Raw genomic sequence first — 15,154 nt, 5'->3', positions numbered from 1 at the left:
TATGAATAGAACCACGGGTACGTCGCATTCTATGGAGCCGACGGAAAGAGGCGAGTACAACACTCCTGCAGTGTACTCCAGTGTTCATTTTTGCTGGAATACCCCTTTAATGGCTTATCCACCTATACATGGCTGCCTATAGGGGAGTACATGATGATACATGTCACTGTGTCTGGTCAAAAGCCGTACACTGAACTCCAGACATAATTGGAGGCAAAGGAGGAGGCACAGGAGCAAGTATGACATCATGTGCTTCTCCTGGATGCATACAGGCATGGGAGTAACTAGGATTCATGGGACCCCATCAATCCTGAACCCCCCCCCCCCAATACACATACTCACCTGGTCCTGCACAATGCCCTAGCGATCCTTCGCTCCCCCAGCTCCCTAGAGTACCAGTAAAATCAGGGTGCTGGGAGAACAAATGCTGGTGGACTGCGCTGGGCCAGGTGAGTATGTGTATGGGTGAGGGGAAGTGTCGAACTGGCCCACCAGAGGACTAGAGGATCCTCTGGTGGGCCCCCAGCTTTAGAACCTGCAGTTACATTGAATGACATGTTGTTTCTTACTGGTTCTTCATTGGTGGGCCCCTAGGATCATTTCCTCTGGTAGGCCCCAGATACCCCAGTCCGACAATGGTGAGGGGGGGCTTGTTGTGGCTGGTGGTGCAATGATGCCTCCACCCACAAGAGACACTAGAAGGGCAGGAAGACAACTGCTTCTTGCTCTGTCAGTCAGAGCGCTGCAGCATTTATCTGTGTGAGTATTCATCACAAATGCTTACAGTTAAAGGCCCAGGGGCCTGTAGGTCCCCTTAGTGTAGGGCTCTGTAGAAGTGGCATAGACTGTCTTTATGGTAGCTACACCACTGTATACCAGGATGGGGGACTGGTGGGGGAGTGGGAATGTGTCCTGTATAAGCAAGTCATAGGGTATACTATACATAGTTATGCTCAGCCAATCGCGGCTGAGCAACTGATGAAACGGCAGAGGGGGGTCGGCATGAGGGACGGCTGGAGTGGTCCGGCCGGTCTGCCTCCCGAAGATGACATTGTAGACCCAAGATGGCGGCCAGGGTTGACAGCAATAAAGTAAGTATACTGCACCACACTTCCAGGGTGGGGGGAACACGGGGAAGGGGGCCATTCACTTAAATAACACACATTACAAAGTTGTATAACTTTATAATATGTGTCATTTAGTGAATAAATGTTAAACGCCGCACTACCCCTTTAAAGGTGGCCAACCCATTTAAAGAGGCTTAAAACATGACTTGAGAACATCAGCTTGGCCATAATTTTCCTCTGGTGAAAAAGTAGAGATGGATCCATCTGTAGACAGTTGTTTCTCAGTTATTGCCCCACATCGGTACAGAGCAGGAGTGCCGGCTGGCTGGGAGAAGAGCACTACCAAAGAGAAATATTAAAGTGTAACTGTCATTTAATTTTTTTTTTTTTTTTAGAATTTAATAGTAAAAGAGATTTTAAGAAACACTATAATAGATTTTATTAAACAAAAGAAATACCCCTTCTCCCTGGCGTATGCCAGACACATCCCCCACTCTGCGGATGGATTGGTGGGGGGCATGAAAAGGGGGAGGAGGCATCTGCTTTCTAGCATAAATCATGGCAAAAATCTAGGAGTGCGTGCGCCTCTCAGGGTGCGTTTACACAGACAGATTTATCGGAAAGATTTTTGAATCCAAAGCCAGGTATGGATTTAAAAAGAAGAAAAATCTCAATCTTTCCTTTATAACCTGCACCTTTAGTGAATCCGGTGGGGCAAATGGGGGCGGTGCTTTATTTAGGACTGGTGCACTAGTACGCTGGTCTTCATAAATGTCCCCCATAGTATCAGGAATGGTCAGTACACATAACATACCTGGCTAGGTCTCCAGAATGCCTCCATTATGTATACCACCAAGCTTTCCAGAGCAAATATGGGCAGGAATCCCCAATTATGCAGTGAAAGGTGGTATTCTTTCTACATAACTATGCATGTTTGCCATTCAGTAGTCTAGGAAAGTTGGGTGATCTCCCCAGTACCGCTGTTATAGATGTTTCCATATATCTCAATGCTCAATATCTCAGCTTTGTGAAAGTGACTGTTTTATTGTCATTTTGATAGTTTTGTGCAGTTCTTCCACATTTCTTACCTGCCATACAAACTCACCTACTAACACCAGGCAGTTTTCACACCGATGCATTCTACATACTGCTAATAAAGCAGCAGAACATGGATATATCTTTCCGTTCTAGGTTTTCTCCCACTCCTGCTTGTGCTTATAAGTAATGATACAAAGTAGTGTTCCTCATGTTCCTTACCTGCAGTACCTATCGCACAGCTGAGATTGCAGGCTGGTTTTCACTAGAGAAAAGCTGAGGGCGTCCAGCAGGTGGCGCTGTGTACGCACTGGCTGCTTGGGACAGGGGCGGAGTGCTGTAGCCTTCTAGGTGGTTGTAGAGGCTGGGATAGATGTAGCACCTCTCCCAATACTGGCCTCTCTCTGTGCGGCTGCTGCTGCTGCTGCAGGATAGTAGCCCAGTGAGAGGAAGTGCGGCTTCTCCCATTCATTCACACGCTCCCTGGGCAGAGGAGCTGCGGGATACTGACTCTGTTGGGATTGGCTGGACACAATCTCTGCTTTCTCCTTGTGGATTATAATCGCAGGGAGGTGAAGCAATTGGTTAGAGGACAAGACTCGGACCCATCACTGCTAAGGTACTGCACCTAGTGAATGACATTGGGCACTTGTGTAACTACTACTGGGCTGTGCATAGGGCTGGCTGATGGAGAGGAGCTGGCCGGCTCTATTGTACACTCCACGTGTCTCACGGCTGCCATGGCCATTTAAATCTGTCTGCCAGACTTGGAGTGGACAAAAGACCCTCACAGACAAGCTGTGTGCTGGACATTAACCCTCCACACCCCAGGGTGCTCACTATTATTACTACTACTACTATTGTACATGATGAGTGAGATGTGTCCTCACTTCTCTAAGATTCTGAGCCTTTGTTTCCAGACTGGGATAAATTGTGAGATCCAGTGTCTGCCACTTCCTCTAGCCAGAACAAATGACCAACACCCCCAGCATCACCCTAGACTGTTCTGGTCCTTTTAAATGAACATTGACTCCATAGACGCCCCAATACAAAGTTACTTTTTAGTTAGTAATGATCTAATGCGCCCAATCCACTTTTTATCCAGTCTTATGATAGCCGTCACTATGTGAATGATCCAGGATTTTACCCAGTGTTGGCTCACGCCCTTTTAATAGAAATTTCATGTACTGTATTCCATACAAATATTCTTAAAGTGTGTGCCACACAATGGTATACAAACATGCCAGTTTCTGAAAGTACTAACACATAAGCTATAGACTTCTTGTGGCGTAGATGGTCTCTATATGGTTATAGTATTGTTATGGTAGGAAATCTGGACATATGTGGGGTTTGGTAACTAACACTACATACTTTAATACATACGCTATAGACTTCTTGTGGCGTAGATGGTCTCTATATGGTTATATAGTATTGTTATGGTAAGAAATCTGGACATATGTGGGGTTTGGTAACTAACACTACATGGTGCATGCTCATAACTAGGGCAATTCTTAATATGTATTGTTTGGCGTCCTTCCACAAGACTGTAATAATGTCTCCAGTCATACTGTTATAAGGTAGATGCAGAATATTGCGAGGACATCTAGAAGCATTCCACAGTCCGCCTGGCAGGGCTGCTGCTGCAGGATACCTTATACCTTCACACCTCCATGGGGTGATTTCCTCTCTGTGTAGTCTCAGGAACGCCAAGGCTTGCTATGGATGTTCTGGCCAAAAAATGTTGGTTACATACACAAACTGCCCCATATGGCAAACTGATTCCATTACGAAAATCTTAATCCTGAATTTCAAGGAATGTCTGGAAAACCACTGAGCTAAGCCTGAGACTGCAGCCTGTGAATCACCAGTTGCTCCCAGAGAGAGAAGAACCTCCATGTCCCAACAAATCTGAGAGAAGTACAGTGTGCACCTACTTAGGGGGAAACTCTCATCTATTCAACTTTTTTTTTTTTTTTATTTCAAACCAGTCGGACATAACTTTTTGTACCAGTTTGCACAATCATTACTTACACAACATCTATAGATCTACATCACACATGGCATCAAAACGTACAACACTGGATTTTTTTGTATTGATACACTAATTCCAGGTATATACTGGGTTAACATTACAAACAGTTACACCAAACACATTAAAACATGTACATGTAATCATAATAGATAGCGTGAGGTCAGGTTTTTTTTTTCTTTTTAACCTTTTACTGCCCCTTGAAACAGTGTGGAAGATTTCTAGTATCAGTCCTTTAGCCATTGTGGAGATATAGGAAATACCACTACCCATTCCAATAGTTCTAAATGACTTGAAAGGGCAAAAAAAATAAAGAAAAGGGATTGAGCGTTTGGGTCAAACTAAACTACAGAGGTAATGGTAATTTAATATATGCATCTCCTCCAGTTGTTGTGTATTTTAAATCTTGCTTTATATAGTGAGACAGAGTTGGGTCCAGTTGTGTTTGAAGGTTACTGATAACACTAACTATTCCTTATCTCCTCTGTATTTCTACATTGGGAACTAGGTGCCGGTATTGGCCTTCAGTTCTCTATAGTCTAGTTGGTTTTGTTTGCTGCTTCATGTTGCAGGACGTTTTCTATGTCCGATACAATGCTGCAGATTATGGAGCTGTGACTAAACAAAGCAGAATGCAATCTTCATCTTCCAGTGCCTTGCACAGTTGGATTAAGGGAGGACACTGCCAGAAGGGCTTGGCATTCATTGTATTCTGTACCTCTGGCAGAGGAGGGGCCACAGCAGACCCTTTGCTGGAGGGGAACGTTTTTGGAAACATCTGACATTGCTCTGTTTTTTTGTTTTGTTCCCAACCAAGTAGGGATATAGAATAAAGCTTTTATTTAATCACCTTAGATTTATGGGTTTACATCATGAGACCACTGCAGCATATATTAAGAGGTTATCCAGGATTAGTAAAAGCACACTACTTTCTTGCTAAAATGGCTCCACCCTTGTCCTCAGGTTGTGTGTGGTATTGCGATTAAAATAGATTCACTTTCAAGGGGTACTCCAGCGGGGGGGCTATTTTGGGTTCTGGCCAGGGAGGAGGTGGCTGAGAGAAAAGACGTCCACTCACCTCCCCGGATCCAGGGGCGGGTCGCATATTGTGGCGCTCCAGTCCCCGGATCCTGGCCGCTTCTTAGTGTCTGACGCGGGCTCGAGACGTGACGTCTCAAGTCCGCTCAGTCAGTCAGTGACAGAGGCGGGATCCGTTTCAAGTCTGCTCAGATCCCGCCTCTGTCACTGACTGGCTGAGTGGACTTGAGACGTCACGTCTCGAGCCCACGTCAGACACCAGGAAGTGGCTGGGAACCGGGGACCGGAGCGCCGCGATACGGGACCTGCCGCTGGTACCGGGGAGGTGAGTGGAAGTCTTTTCTCTCAGCCACCTCCTCCCTGGTCAGATCCCAAAATTGCCCCCCCCTTCCCGCTGGAGTACCCCTTTAATTGACCTGACTTAAAAACACACCCAAACTGAGGACAGGAGAGGTGCTGTTTCTGGAAGAAAGAGGCTATGGGGGAGATTTAGCAAATGTGGTGTAAAGTGAAACTGGCTCAGTTGCCCCTAACAACCAATCAGATTCCACTTTTCATTCCTCACAGACTCTTTGGAAAATGAAAGGTGGAATCTGATAGGTTACTAGGGGCAACTGAGTTAGTTTCACTTTACACCATGTTTGATCTCCCCCTATGTCTTTCTAATGCTTGTTATCTAGTTTTTAAAAACAAATGGCCTATCCTCCAAATAAGTCATCAATATAAGATTCTTGGAAGTCCAATTCCCAGGACTCCCACAAGAGCCACATCATCTTCACTGCTTTGTTCCTGCACTCACTTTACTTTTAATAGTAGTGGTATAAGTAACTTATAAGCCCCTTCAAATAGATGCTGATGTGGGGCCATGAGTCAAAGTAAAGCTTTCAATTGCACAAAATCTGCAGCATCTCTACTGCATGGGGCTGTACTGTAAAGCTGAAGCTTCTCTTTAATAAGCCTTCAATATGTAGCTGTAGATGATCAGGACTGATGTCAGCTCCTGATGTAATCCGTGAATATTCATTCACTGACAGCAGGCAGAGATGTTTAAAATAGTGAGGAACTGAAACACAAAGTAGTGATTGCAGTCTCAAGTCTATTGTTCTATAAGGCATCAATGAGGGCTAGAATCTCTCCACAGAACAATCGCCCAGTAGTGTGACTATTGTATGTATAATGTAGACTTGTATAAGGAGTGGCACTAAGGAATTGAAAATTAGCAACAGGAAACTGTAAATTCATCATGTAACTCATGACAGTAAAGCAGCCTCTGGTGACTTCACACCCACGACTAAGTGTGACACACACTGTACTCACCTGGTGGCACACTTTAGTGTTATTACTAGAAAGTAATAGGGTTATAATGTCATGAGATTTTAAGAACATTACTGTGCTATATCATTATATTCATTTACTTCTTGATGTATAATCAAAACGTGTCATGTCTGTTGCTACCTGCAAACTAACCATGGGAGCTGCTGCTGGGGTGTTATCAAGGGATTTTCTGACCCAGGCTGGTCTCAGACAAGACCTCTCTGTGAAAATCAACATAAAAAATGGCCAATTTGGCACATGGCCTTTTTTTTGGGGGGGGGGGGGGGGGGGGGGGGGGGGTGTTTTGAAATGCAACACCCACAGGGTTGGCGTTTTTCCATCACCAACTTTCTCAAAGTGAATGTACCACAAGGTGGAATTAGAATCAATGGAGCAGCGTCAGAGGGCCTGCCCCCAGTGCTCTGGGACGGTGCTCCCAAAAAAAGGACTTTGCCGATCTTTAGGTATAATACCCAAAGCGATTTACTAGATGGTACGTTCACTTTAAGGGTGCGTTCACACATACAGGATCCGCTGCAGATCTGCAGTAGATGTATTGCTGTCATTTAGATGAAGTCTGCTGCGGATCCGCACCATTAAATCCGCTGTGATACAATGTGTGTGAAGCTACCCTAAGAGGGTAAAATGCCAGATAAAAAGGTCATGTCTATATTCTTATTGGCTGTCCCCCCCCCTATTTCTTTACACATGAATTACATGATAAAAAAAGTCACATGACTGAAAAAAAGATAGAAACGCCTATAGTAGATTACACTGAGAGAATACCATAAAAAAAACTCACAAAAACTGCTGGCAGATTTTTGGGTGTTATTTTAAGCCCAAAAATGATTTGCAAGTGTTGTGACTGAGGAAAGCATTAGAATAGAGTTTAACTTGTAATTACCTGTAATTTCAAAAGAATTTTAAAACATACCTGATTTCCTTACATTACCACTAAGAATGGTGACAAGGTGAATTTCTAGCCGTTACCACGGTCAGTGAACTTCTGAGCGTCTCCTCTGTGATGCACAGCCATTTTTCAATTTCAAAATGCAGCAGTACTTACACAGACTTCCTTTTCCTTACTTTTTCTGGCCAATCACAACACAGTACCTACTCCTTTCTGCTGTACCATAAAATGTGCCCTGGACTGAACAGGCTGATGGATTAACAGAAAAGTACCCTAGATGACTTGGATGGGGGTCAGGCTGATTGATACACTGGCTTTAAAAAGTGCTATGTGAGGGGGTTCTATCACAAAAGCAGCCCTGGCCTAAGCAATGAACTGTTGCTGATGATAATAAAATCTGCCTCTACCTTTAGCTTGTCATGAAGAGGCAGCCCCGTGGACATAGTAGAAACTTTACGGGTAGTTAGAAAAAGAAGGGAAGACTTGATTTTCCTGTCAAACATGGCATGGACTTTGTGGAGGAGGCAGTCAGGCTCATCTTACATTCACATAGTCCAGGCCTTTTCCGGCACACTGTGCTTTACCCCACATCCTGTGTTCCCTTATGGTGTTTTGCTAGAGGCAAAATCCCCCCCTTAGGGTGCGTTCACACTATAAAACATGTCAATTCTTTGAGTGGAGGCGCGCGAGGCTTCCTATTGACACACCGAGGCAGGTGGGATAGGAAGTCCACCTGTTTTGCTCAGTGTGAACATACTCTAAAAGGCAGTGGACAGAAGTGAGACACCTAGTGTTCAAGGCTTTACAACTTTTCTCTAGGGAAAGGAGTCATTTTTGGCAAATATAGTGATTTACAAATATGTTAGGAATAACAGGGTATAAAATGGAGGGACGTTGTTGAAACAACAGTAAGCATTTCAATTCAGCTGTTCTTGTGGCACCAGTTTTAGTTGCAGCACATGACGGTGACAGCTCAGTGCTGCCTGAAGAGGTGATGCTACTATGGATGACAAGTCTCATCCTCCTGCTGTAATGGGAACTATACTGATCAATATGGGTGTAGCAACTAAAACCCCAGACAGCTGTTGTCAGAGGGGAACAAAGTGGCCACAAATTCCTCTGCTACATGGAAAATGTGGTACTCTACTTACAGCAGCCCTTTGCTCCCCTAATAGTAGTACTCTTAGGGGACCCTTACCTAGGACATCTCTGTGACCTATTGCAACTTAAAGTGATGTGACAACCCTTTTGAAGTTAAAGAACTGTGACTTTCTGTATGAAAGTCATTGCGAACCAAGGACGGCTTTGTTGGTCGCAACACCTTGCATGGAACATAGCAATAATTGGAAAAAACTAGTAATTAGCTTGTAGAAAAGTTTTTTAACATGTTGATATATAGTTGGAATACTTGTTATAACCTTTGCTTGTAAAGTTGGTGAAACATGCAGAGAGATCTCTATTCTCATTATGAACCTTTATTGTTTTCCCATAATGCACTAATCACTCATAGCATTACAACCTCCTGCCTAATATTTTTAAGGCTATTATTTTGTATTATTTACTAATTAGAGCCAAGTACTAAAATATGGGGGCAACTATCTTGCCTTAGCTGTTTTTAGGAACATTTGAAGGGGTTATCCAGAGTTTTAAAAGGTTTTATATATATTGCTGCACTCTAGGTAAACATAACAAACCTGTTATGCTTACCTCTTTGCGCTCCCCCGGTGTCCGATGTGGCCTTTCCGCTGGCCTGCAGAACTCATCTCTGGAGTAACAGCCCACTCAGCCAATCATTTGCTGTGGCACTGTCCAGTGATTGGCTGAGCTGCTGTCACTCTCGTAACACTTAAGAGGTAATCCAGTGATAGAAAAACATGGCCACTTTCTTCCAGAGACAACACAACTTTTTAAGTTCAGGTATGGTTTGCAGTTAAAGTGACTCTGTACCAACAATCGGCCTCTCCAAATCACTTGTACCTTCGGATAGCTGCTTTTAATCCAAGATCTGTCCTGGGGTCCGTTTGGCAGGTGATACAGTTATTGTCCTAAAAAACAACTTTTAAACTTGCAGCCCTGTGTCAAATTGGCGTGGCCTAGAGTACCCTTGCCCTAGGCTTTCACCGCCTCTCCGTCCCTCCTCCTTGCCCTCCTCATCCCTAGGAATGCCCCTGGCAGAACTTCTCCTATTCCCTCCTTGTCTGAACACTGCACAGGTGCCTTAATGATCCAAAACATGTGCGGTGTTCCAACAGGTGATGAATAGGAGAAAAACAGCTTGGAGCATTCCTAATGGTGAAGAGGTCGGGGAGAAGGGACGGTGAGGCGGTGCAAGCCTAATGCACACTAGGCCACACCAATTTGACACAGGGCTGCAAGTTTAAAAGGTTTTTTAAAGCAGCTATCTGAAGGCACAAGTGGTTTGGGGAGGGCAGATTGTGGGTACAGAGTCGCTTTAAGCTCCATTCACTTCAATGGAACTGAAAACCTGCACCCAAACTGGAGACAAGGGTGGTGCTGTCTCTGGAAGAAAGTGGCCATGTTTTTCTAATGCTGGATAACCCCTTTAATGGAGCCCTATGGACAGCTGTCTCAATGACATGAATGTAAAGGGTTACTCGGCACAGTCTGTGACCTTTCAAGATATGTATGGGGGAGGCTGAGCTGTGAACTTTTATCTATTGTTTTCTCTATCAATTCTCACTGTTATTCTGAACAGATCATTTTACAGCATCCTTGTCCTTATCACAGACAGAACAGTTTTGGCTGTTTCAGTGGTGACAATGGAAGCTGCAAGATTTCAGGATTAATAAAAAAAAAAAACAGATAGTAACATAGAAAAAAAATCACCAAAAATTCTTAAACATATATTTAAAGGGGTAGTCCACCCAAGAGCTAAAATAAAATGCTCACAAACCTAGCTGGTCTTACACACCAAGTCCCCCCAAGTATTTTGAGTCATCTGTCGTCTTTCTAGATGCCACTGTTCCTGAGTTAAACCTGACCTATATTCAAGATGGTGCTGGCCGGAAAAATACATTTCCCTGCATGCATTGCACCTCTGAGCCAACTGCCAAGTATCCTTCTTATATTTTACTGTTTGCCCATTGCTGGCTCAGTCTGCTTCTGCTTTAGGCCATGTTCACACAACGTAAGTAAATTATTAATCACGGCCGCTGTTGCTGATTTGCAACACAGCCATGATTAATACTTTACTTACATTGTGCTGCATCCAGGCTGAAGTGTATACACTCCAGCCGGGAGTGCTAGCGGCCCCGCAAAAAACTGACATACCAGTTTTCTGCAGCCGCTATTTATTAAATAGCTGCCGCAGAAAACCTGTCAGGAAACCAGCAGGGATGTGCATACTGATGTGCCCGCATCCGAATTCAGTAGAAGTGAAGATCATCCGGCCAATACTGCAGTACTGGCCGGGATGATCTTCTCTGTCACCGGCCGTTCGTCACAGAATGGCCGATGTTATACATTGTGTGAACATAGCCTTACGCTGTAAACAAAATTTATCTATCTATCTATCTATCTATCTATCTATCTATCTATCTATCCAACCAACCACCATCTACATAGATAGATAAGAGAAACTGTGTTTCCTTTCCCCTATACTGCTCAGGTGGCTGTCACTGTTCTGTTGTTTCCCCACCCCTTGGCCAGTTGTTCACTGATTGGTGTGATTGTTACAGCTTGCCTGGCAACAGAAGAGACCGAGATCATGTGAGTTTGGGAGGGGGAGGACAGTGGAGCTAAGACAGAGTTGACCAGGAAGTGAAGATTTTCTGAAGCTTCAGAAAGAGGGAGCCCATAGGAGATAGCGGCGGTCTGCTGCTGCTTCTCCTCTTTCATGGAGCGACGGCAGCAGATCATTGCTATTCTAGTAGTAAGAACGATCAGCCGACGTTGTGCATGTCGGCTGATTGTTGTCTTTTATTATGCTGGGTTTACACGGGACGATAATTGGCCCGATCGCACGATTAACGATGTCGGAGTTACGATTTTTTTAAATCTAACGATCAGCGTTTAGACGGTACGATATATCGTACGGAAAATAGTTTTGCGATCGTTTTAAGATCGCCCGCTCGCAGCCCGGCCCCCCGCTCATCCGCAGCCCCCCTGCGCCGGCTCGATCGCCTCCCCGATCGCCACCCCCGCCGCTCCGATGGGCCCCCCCCCGCCGCCGCTCTGATCGCCGTGCATTGATTGGCTGAAGAGGGGATCCGGGAATTTCAGACGGCTCCTCTTCTGCCAATAAGTGCTGCTGTGCATTGATTGGCTGAAGAGGAGAGCCAGGAATTTCAAATGGCTCCTCTTTAGCCAATCAATGCACTGAAGAGGGGAGCCGGGAATTTCGAACACCCGTTACGCCGAGCAGGTAAGGTATGCTCGTGGCCGGAGCGGCGGCGGGGGTGGCGATCGAGCCGGCGCAGGGGGCTGCGGAAAAGCGGGGGGCTGGGCTGTGGATGAGCGGGGTTCCGGGCCGAGGGGCGGGGGTCCGGGCTGCGGGCGGACGGACTTTACATGGAACGATCTGCAAATTTTTTGCAAACGACGATTTAAGAACAAGTTAAAAGATCAAAATGAACGATTTCTCGCTCGTCGTTCGATCGTTCGCTGCGTTCACATGTACAATTATCGTTCGAATTCGATCGTTATCGTGCAAATTTGCACGATAATCGTTCCGTATAAACCCAGCATTACATGAAGCGATTATTGACCAAATAAGCCCAATAATTGATTTGTGCAATAGGGCTTTAAGGGTGCCTTTTACACAGAGAGGTTTATCTGTCAGATCTTTAAAGGGGTTGTCCGGCGATAAAAAATTATTCACAGAATAACACACATTACAAAGTTATACAACTTTGTAATGTATGTTATGTCTGTGAATGGCCCCCTTCCCCGTGTTTCCCCCCACCCACGCTAGACCCGGAAGTGTGGTGCATTATACTCACCGCATGTCGTGTCGTCCACGGTCTCCGATCGTCAGCAGTGACGTCTTCTTCGTGAGTCCGGCGGATCTTCCCGAGTGCCGGCAACCCTCTGCAGCGTCATCCGAAGCTCAGCCGCGATTGGCTGAGCATAACTGTGCTCAGCCAATCGCGGCTGAGCGGCTGATGACGCGGCCACGTCATCAGCTGCTCAGCCGCGATTGGCTGAGCACAGTTATGCTCAGCCAATCGCGGCTGAGCTTCGGATGACGCTGCAGAGGGCGGCCGGCACTCGGGAAGATCCGCCGGACTCACGAAGAAGACGTCACTGCTGACGATCGGAGACCGTGGTCGGCACGCGACAGGTAATGTATAGCGCACCACACTTCCGGGTACACGGGTGGGGGTGGTGGGACACGGGGAAGGGGGCCATTCACAGACATAACATACATTACAAAGTTGTATAACTTTGTAATGTGTGTTATTCTGTGAATAATTTTTTATCGCCGGACAACCCCTTTAAAGCCCAAACCAGGAACAGACTATAAGCAGAGAACAGATCATAAAGGAAAGACTGAGATTTCTCCTATTCTCAAATCCATTCCTGGCTTTGGCTTTAAAAATCTGTCATATAAATCTCTCTTTCTAAAGGCACCCTTAGACTGGATGTGCTGCAGACAAACGGCCCAATTCATGTCATAGAAAACTATCACAAACAAGCTTAGATTATGGGTGGCAGGGCCGGACTGGGACTAAAAATCAGCCCTGGCATTTCCGAGCACACAGGCCCACTCGCCGTGCGGTGATAAGTTATGAGACGATGTTGTGAGCGCAGCACGGCTACATGTTGTATCATCACGACCATGACTGGAATTACAGATAATAACACAGTAAATGGGGTCAGAAGCTTCTGTCTTTGTACTGTGTAGCTGAGCTGCAGTTACAGGTTGTCACCACTACACAGTGTACAGAGACAGACTGCTTCTGCCCTCGGTCACTGTGCTCAGTTTAACACCACCAACACACACTGACTAATACCACCACACACTGACTAATACCACCGCACACTGACTGATACCACCGCACACTGACTGATACCACCGCACACTGGCTAATACCACCGCACATTGACTAATACCATCACATACTGACTAACACCACCGCTGCTACTAAATAACTTCCACTGTACATATATCACTATCACCTCATACAGTCTCTTCTCCCCCTCCCTTATAGATGGCCCCCTCTCTCTTCTCCCCCTCCCTTATAGATGGCCCCCCTCACTTCTCCCCCCTCCTTTATAGATGGCCCCCTCTCTCTTCTCCCCCCCCCTCCTTTATAGATGTCCCCCTCTCTCTTCTCCCCCCTCCTTTATAGATGTCCCCCTCTCTCTTCTCCCCCCTCCTTTATAGATGTCCCCCCTCTCTCTTCTCCCCCCTCCTTTATAGATGTCCCCCCTCTCTCTTCTCCCCCCTCCTTTATAGATGTCCCCCCTCCTTTATAGATGTCCCCCCCTCTCTCTTCTCCCCCCTCCTTTATAGATGTGCCCCCTCTCTCTTCTCCCCCCTCCTTTATAGATGTCCCCCCTCTCTCTTCTCCCCCCTCCTTTATAGATGGCCCCCTCTCTCTTCTCCCCCCTCCTTTATAGATGTACCCCCTCTCTCTTCTCCCCCCTCCTTTATAGATGTACCACCTCTCTCTTCTCCCCCCTCCTTTATAGATGTCCCCCCTCTCTCTTCTCCCCCCCCCTCCTTTATAGATGTGCCCCCTCTCTCTTCTCCCCCCTCCTTTATAGATGGCCCCCTCTCTCTTCTCCCCCCTCCTTTATAGATGTACCCCCTCTCTCTTCTCCCCCCTCCTTTATAGATGTACCCCCTCTCTCTTCTCCCCCCTCCTTTATAGATGTCCCCCCTCTCTCTTCTCCCCCCCCCCTCCTTTATAGATGTGCCCCCTCTCTCTTCTCGTCCCTCCTTTATAGATGGCCCCCTCTCTCTTCTCCCCCCTCCTTTATAGATGGCCCCAGGTCACTGCAGCCCGCTCCTGTTACCTCCTATCACCGCAGCTCGCTCCTGTGGCCTCCTGTCACCGCAGCCCGCCTCTGCCCGTTCCGGTCACCGCAGCCCGCCTCTGCCCGTTCCGGTCACCGCAGCCCGCCTCTGCCCGCTCCGGTCACCGCTGCCCGCTCGGTCCGCCTCCTGTCACCGGATCACAGCCTCTGCCCGCTCCGGTCACTGCAGCCCGCTCGGCCCGCCCATGACGTGCGCTAATCCAATCAACGTGGAGCAGCGTGGGGCCGCTGCGGTGCACGTAACGCGCGTTCCACGGTCGGCCGCAGCGCTGCTCCACGTTGATTGGATTAGCGGAGCACGTCAGGGGCGGGCCGAGCGGGCTGCAGTGACCGGAGCGGGCAGAGGCTGTGATCCGGTGACAGGTGGCGGACAGAGCGGGCTGCAGTGACCGGAGCGGGCAGAAGCGGACCGGAAAGAGAAACGGGCCGCGGCGGTGATTTTTTTTTTTTTTATGCAGCCCGGGCGGCCCACAGACTGGTAATCTGGCCAGCCCAGCGGGCATTTGCCCGGCTTGCCAGATTACCAGTCCGGGCCTGATGGGTGGAGTACACCTTTTAAAACAAAAACTTGATGTAAATAATAGGTTATTTTCTGATGACATATGACATATGATGTATTATGCAAATTACAGCTGCATCTTCTGCTTTAATTTATTCCAATGTCTGGTGTAAGTAAATATGGTGTTTGGTGCAGTAAATCTATCAGGCTATGGAAGGCTAAATCCTGTCAACTTTTTTTTTTTTTTTTTTTTTTTT

At 46.7% G+C, this 15,154-nt stretch overlaps 1 protein-coding gene across 1 annotated transcript in view; it reads left to right on the top strand.

The window, feature by feature from the left end:
- Positions 1-2,502: 2,502 nt before the first annotated feature.
- MYO1B (myosin IB) overlaps positions 2,503-15,154 on the top strand; it is a 136,722-nt gene continuing 124,070 nt past the window's right edge. Inside the window, exon 1 of the mRNA XM_069983606.1 lies at positions 2,503-2,721. The gene's annotated coding sequence lies outside the window, so the exon portion shown is untranslated. The remainder of the gene's footprint in view (positions 2,722-15,154) is intronic.

Source organism: Dendropsophus ebraccatus, chromosome 9 (genome assembly GCF_027789765.1).
Source record: "Dendropsophus ebraccatus isolate aDenEbr1 chromosome 9, aDenEbr1.pat, whole genome shotgun sequence".
NCBI lineage: Eukaryota > Metazoa > Chordata > Amphibia > Anura > Hylidae > Dendropsophus > Dendropsophus ebraccatus.
Note: the sequence above shows the minus strand (reverse complement) of the source record. Positions and strands in the feature narration are given on the sequence as shown.